The sequence below is a fragment of the Sinocyclocheilus rhinocerous genome, unplaced genomic scaffold (assembly GCF_001515625.1).
Source record: "Sinocyclocheilus rhinocerous isolate Xijiao unplaced genomic scaffold, SAMN03320098_v1.1 scaffold308, whole genome shotgun sequence".
Taxonomy (NCBI): Eukaryota; Metazoa; Chordata; class Actinopteri; order Cypriniformes; family Cyprinidae; genus Sinocyclocheilus; species Sinocyclocheilus rhinocerous.
The window spans coordinates 1,359,559-1,365,558 of NW_015664994.1; the positions used below are offsets into that span (position 1 = coordinate 1,359,559).

Genomic DNA, 6,000 nt, shown 5'->3' on the forward strand with positions numbered 1-6,000 from the left:
AATAATGCATGATGAATGCCTGTTTTAAATGTTATTAACAATTTTTGACTCAATCTGGCAACTTAAAACTTTAATCTGACCCTTTGGAAAAAAATAAGAAAATTTCTATAAAATCCCAATTCATACAGTGCACCATTTGTGTGCAAGACCCCTAAAATGGGATTGAGATTGTCATGAAATTCTGTCATTCTTTTGTAATGTCTATACAGTATATATCAAATTATCTCATATACAGAGGCTAAATGTTCAGTGGAGTGTCATTGACCAGCTGGAGTTCTTAAAAAAAAACAAAAAAAACAAGTGCATACAAGATTTGATCAGTTGTACATTTAGAAACAGGCATCCATGTTCTGGCATGTTGTATCCAGCACTTGAGTGTCTGTTTGATTGCTAGTTCACTATCTCATCAGCTTTAGTGGCCCACATGGCTCTTAAATTCCAGCTGCGCTCTCAAAGTGCCAATCGAGCTTGCTGAAAGACACATTAGTGCTTATTTCCTTGAACAGGAGCCCCTGTAATATGAGTCTACAACAACGGCATTGTGAATGACAGATTCTTTGGTGTCCGTTTCCTTTTGAGCAGCAGCCGGGAACCCCAGGTCAGCTCTGGCTGAAGTCAGCAAAGCCCTTGTTTGTGGAGAACGGTTCCTGCGGCAGGGGAAAGAAGTACTGTTGTGGGCAGAAGGAAGCCGGAGCTTTGCAGGGTCTGGTGGTGCAGCTGTAACTGGCTGTGAGCGTGCGTGTGCTGGAGAGAGTTACTACCCTGCAGGCCCTGCTGGGAGGTGTAGGGCGGTGGAGGAGGCGGAGCCGATAGAGGCTGCGTCGGGGCCACGGACACAGGAGTGGAGGCCGTGGAAGATGAGACCACCAGGAGCTGCTGTTGCGAACACTGTCCCAGCCCGTCACCCCGGCCCAGGGAGAAGCGCCGGACTGAGCTGCCTCCACCCACTGAGCTGGAGCTGGTGGTGGCCGTGCTGGACTGGCGTGATGGTGTGCGGAGGCTGGGAGGGGCTGTGGTGAGGATCATGGGGATGGTTTCGCCCTGGCTGCGCAGTGAGAAGCGGATGGGCTGCTGTGTGGGCTGCTTGGGTCGCAGGCAGGTGCAGCAGTACACGGCCACTAGAGAACCGACCACTACAAACGCCACAAAGATGGAGCCCACCATCAGGAAGGGCACATAGATGGGCTCTGTGAAAGAGAGAAACGGCATTAGTGGTTAGAGAGACTGTAATCTTTCTCAGTTTACTATCTTAAAAATAAAGGGTCCAAAAGGTGGTTTTCACAGTGATGCCATAGAAGAATCAATGTTGGTTCTACAAAGAGTGAACGGTTCTTAAAAGAACCATTTTTTTTTCCTAGTGTGAAGAACATTGTAATAATCTGAAGATCCTGTGTTAACTAAAGACCCTTTAGTGTAATGGAAAGGTTTTCATGGATGTTTAACATCAGCTGTCTTCTGTGATTCTTCATGGAAGCATGGACGCCAATAAAGAACCTTTATTTTTAAGAGTGTACTACTAGATTTAAAATATTTCATGACAATAATGTTCTTAATATTTAGAAAGTCTTGTGAATTATTGCTTCTCAAATGTGTGAGTTGTTGCTTAATATTTCAGTAAGTGCTTGTTAAAAGGTTATTTCATATGGAATATTAATTTAAAAATCACAAAGAACATAATTACTAAATTTTGTAACTTTTTTTCTTATCTGAACCTCTACTGCTTATTTTGCATTGTAATTTATTCAAAATAATATCTTTTCAATATCTAAATTGGCAAGAGCTTTGTTTTACATATTCAAAGCACATATTCCCCCTGTTTGCGTGAGGCTATGGCTGTAAAACACACCCAAATGTGTTTTGAATCCAGTGTAAACTTAATGATTAATTATATTAAGTCAAAGAAACTGTAGGACCCCATTTTGATCAGTTACCAGCATAAACACATTATTACACACATTAAACACAACTACTTATCCTGTACATATATTCTTATATAACTGAGATCAGTATATTAGGTGGAATGAGGAATAATGATCAGGTCAAACAGATTAGAGTTGACAGGTTATTTAAACCATTAAGCCTTTATAAAAAAAAAATATATATACTGATTTAAGAATATTTAGTTTGTGCTTGAAGGTAATTAGACATAGTAGTGACCTACTGTACATTTCATTTTTGGCATCCTCAGGTTTTCAGCTTAAAACATCTGCTGTTATGGTGTTAAACTATATGTTTGTGAACATATAGGCTACTCTTTTAAGATGAAATGACACTGTTGAGATTGACTTTATTAAGATGAAATGATATGAGACTGATTGCACTTAACTTCTGATGAAGGAATCAAGAAAATCTGGCAACTTGTAGAAATGAAAAATTGTTGTAACAAGTTCTAATGATGAGAACATTTTCTCCAGTGACTGTGCAGGTGTGTCAGGTTAACCTCTGCTCGTTCAGACATTATAACAGGTGCCTGAAATCCCTTTATTGCTGTCTGTATATTATCGGAGTAAAACATTCTGTAATACACTTAATTCCTAAGACCTAAAATATCACCTAATCCTATTGATGACATTCTGTAATATGATCATTTTGCTGGCAACAAGAAAACTATTATAAGTAATTCAACCAGATGTCATTATGGTTTAATTTGATATCCCTAGTCAGGTAGTTTATTTAACCTAGTGCTTATAATAAAACAGTGTTATATCTAGTACTTGGTTTTACAAACGCTTTAAGATTATGTTAATAGTAAGAGGATAAAACTACTTTCACTATACTTTGCAGGTAACCTTTTTTTTTCTAGAATAGAAACTATAGCATATTTGTTCAGTCAGTTATATGAATCATACAAGTCTTTTTTTTTTATATATATAAAAAAAGTTGGTTGGTTTTACAGCTTTTTTTATCTGAATGTTTTTACATAATGCATTTTTATTTATGCTTTTTTTCTGTCTGAGATATTATTTCTGAGTTCATCTGTGTCTTACGGGCAGCATATTGCGTGCTGTTCTCCGCTTCTCTGTCGTTCGTGCAGGTTCCCTGGTCGAGGCGCGCATCCGGAGCCGCGCAGCAGTAGCGCAGCGAGCAGCTCCCGCAGCACACCGTCGCGTCCGCCGTATCAAAGTCCTCTGGGCACTATACGTGTTTGTTTTTTTGTTTGTTTTTTCCTTTCTCAAAAGACTGGTAAAAACACTGTCCTGTCTTGCAGTTCTCCCCAAAAAAGTTGTGGCTGCACAGAGACCAGCGCGTCTGCTCTGAAGCCACTTTTCAAATGTCCTGCTCTAAGTTTGTTTTAGACTCGCACCCGCTCCGTTTCAATGACGCGCACGCAGTTGGCTGGCCTGACGTGCGCATTCATGTAGCTGGGTCTGCGCCCTGTTGCCAGGGGAACGCAAGATGGACAATCAGAAAGAGCTGATTGTATTCTGTGTCCAACAACTTTAATAGAAAGATCAGTTTCTTTCTTTCTTTCTTTTTTTTATTGCTGCTGCTTTTTTAGCAGTTTCCTTATGGTTTACTTAGGTTATTTATATAGATAGATAGCATGGAGTCTTTCCAATAAAATTGGTTAATTTCATTGCATTTGGTCAGTTAATAAATTAATATTTATATTCGCAGAATTATCCTTGCCGTATTCATTCAGTCGTTTGGAAAGGGATGAGAAGGGTTTGCCTTTAAATTAGTGTCATGTTGTCGCCCTCTTCTGGACATTGTTGCTGGTACAACACTGGTGTGAAGGCTGCTTATAACTACTGATTCTGAAACGAATCAGCATGTTTTTGAAAATAATAGTCAGTGTTCTTCCACAGCAGATGCTTATTTCCTTCTGTGGGCTCAAATGGACATTATTTTTACACATAGCATTGCATATGTGACAGATATCTATGTATGTGACGCCATCAAATTAGGTTTAAAGACCTTCTGTTGACGGTGTATTTAATATTTCCCCTTTTCAACACTGCTTACATAATGCTAATATTCAGCAGTTAAGCTCTATATGAGGAAAGTAAAAGGAATAACGTGACATATTTTAGAGGGGGGAAAAAAGAGCAATTTTTGTATATATGAGCAATATCACACGAGGAGTGCGATACAGCTGTAGGACAAATAAATACAAAATTATGTCAAAATACTCGTTTTGGCAAGTATCCTCGAAAACAGTCAGTTATGTCTCAAGTGAATATGAACAATTGAGAAAAGAATTTAGATGTGCATCATTATATTGGATTTGTGCATTATGTCTTAAAGTGACCTCAGACTAATTTAACAGCTACTGTTTGTCTTTAAAGTCACCATGAAATAAAAATTGAAAAATCTTATTTTTTTAATGGAATATTGTAGTGTTTATTATAAATAATTTATCTGTGCGCTTCATTATTTTTTTTTAATTCATGTGCCCTCGTAATTTTTTATCAAAAACGTTAACCTCCCCTCCCCCTCAAAACGACTAATCTTCTCTTTTGGTCACGAGCTATGGCGCAAGGGCGGAGCTAGTGACGTGAGGGGTAAACGATGGGGGAAAGCTGAAGCTGATGCTTCACTTTATAGCACTGACACCAGTCATGAGTACGTTAACCCTAAACATTGAAAAGATATTAGGATATTACGACAACATTACTCTGCAAACTAATTTTTTTCATGAATATGACTTAACCTGATGGAGGACGCGCTCAGTCATTCAGGCAGTCTCTCTCTCTCTCGCACGCTGTTTAGGCATGTTTTGTGCTGTTGATCGTCGTCGTCATCCTTATTTATAGCTCGGACACCAGTCATGAGTACGTTAACCCTAAACATTGAAAAGATATTAGGATATTACGACAACATTACTCTGCAAACTAATTTTTTTCATGAATATGACTTAACCTGATGGAGGACGCGCTCAGTCATTCAGGCAGTCTCTCTCTCTCTCTCTCTCTCTCTCTCTCTCTCTAGCTGTTTATGTCATGTTTTGTACCGTTGATTGTCGACGTCATCCTTAATAAATAAAACATTTATTCATGCTTGGGTGTCGGCTGTGAATCCAGTGGAGAGAAATCCCCCACAACTAACTGCAAACTGGCATTCAGATGTGCTCCATTTTGTTAGCAACGCCCCAGCCTCCAACGATCCAATCAATTCCCGAAGGATGAAATCAAGTCCCGCCCTCTCATTTCAGATGCCGTTTCACTCGGATATACATCACATTAGAGAAGAAAAGACTATCGCAATTTCGGTTTCATGCCGACTTTAATGTTAATCCAACCAAAAAAGACAAAAAGAAAACTGCTCACTGCTTTTGACCAGAAGTATTTATATAGGTTAATAAACAACTTTGCTCTCAGACAAAAATATTTGCTCTGGAACAGATTAATGAGACCATTAGATACCCAAAATGAATTATATCTCATGTTTAACCACCATAGGGACATCAAAGCCAGCGGCAAACTGTAGAGAAGTAAGAACTGTCTGAGGTAACCCAGCAACCAATAGCCTTCATTTCAACGTCTCGGTTAACTATAGACCTGTTATAGTCCGGTTATGTGTAACCCACTTCTAGCCCAAATAACCTTGAATTTGGTTTCATGTTTTTTGGCAAAATAACTTGAGATGTATGATATTCCATCATGAAAGCAAAGTAAACAGCGTTTACAAGATGTTTGGTTTCATTTGTGCGTAGCCACGATTTAGCTCGTAGTCAGACCGGCTATTTGTAGCCCACTTTGTCAAACCTGATTCACTGTAGTTTTTGGCCAGACAGCGCATGAGATGGTTGATATCCCATCATGTTCGCAGTGTCAATAATATCTACAAAGATATAAGTGTCATTTCATGACATGGTCTATATGTAGCCACGATTTAGCTCTAAATTGGACGGGCTACGTGTAGTCTGCTTTTCGGCCACCTGGCGAAATCGAGGCAGGACTAATTTTAACGGCTTGGCTATAGCCCTATACCAGTAACCAGACCAGCGATCAGCATAGCCAAAATAGCCTTAAAATTGTTTACATATAATTTTCGCCC

General features: G+C 39.2%; 1 pseudogene; it reads right to left on the minus strand.

The window, feature by feature from the left end:
• Positions 1-294: 294 nt before the first annotated feature.
• LOC107730650 (protein shisa-3 homolog) lies at positions 295-4,973 on the minus strand (annotated as a pseudogene).
• Between the last annotated feature and the right edge of the window lie 1,027 nt (positions 4,974-6,000).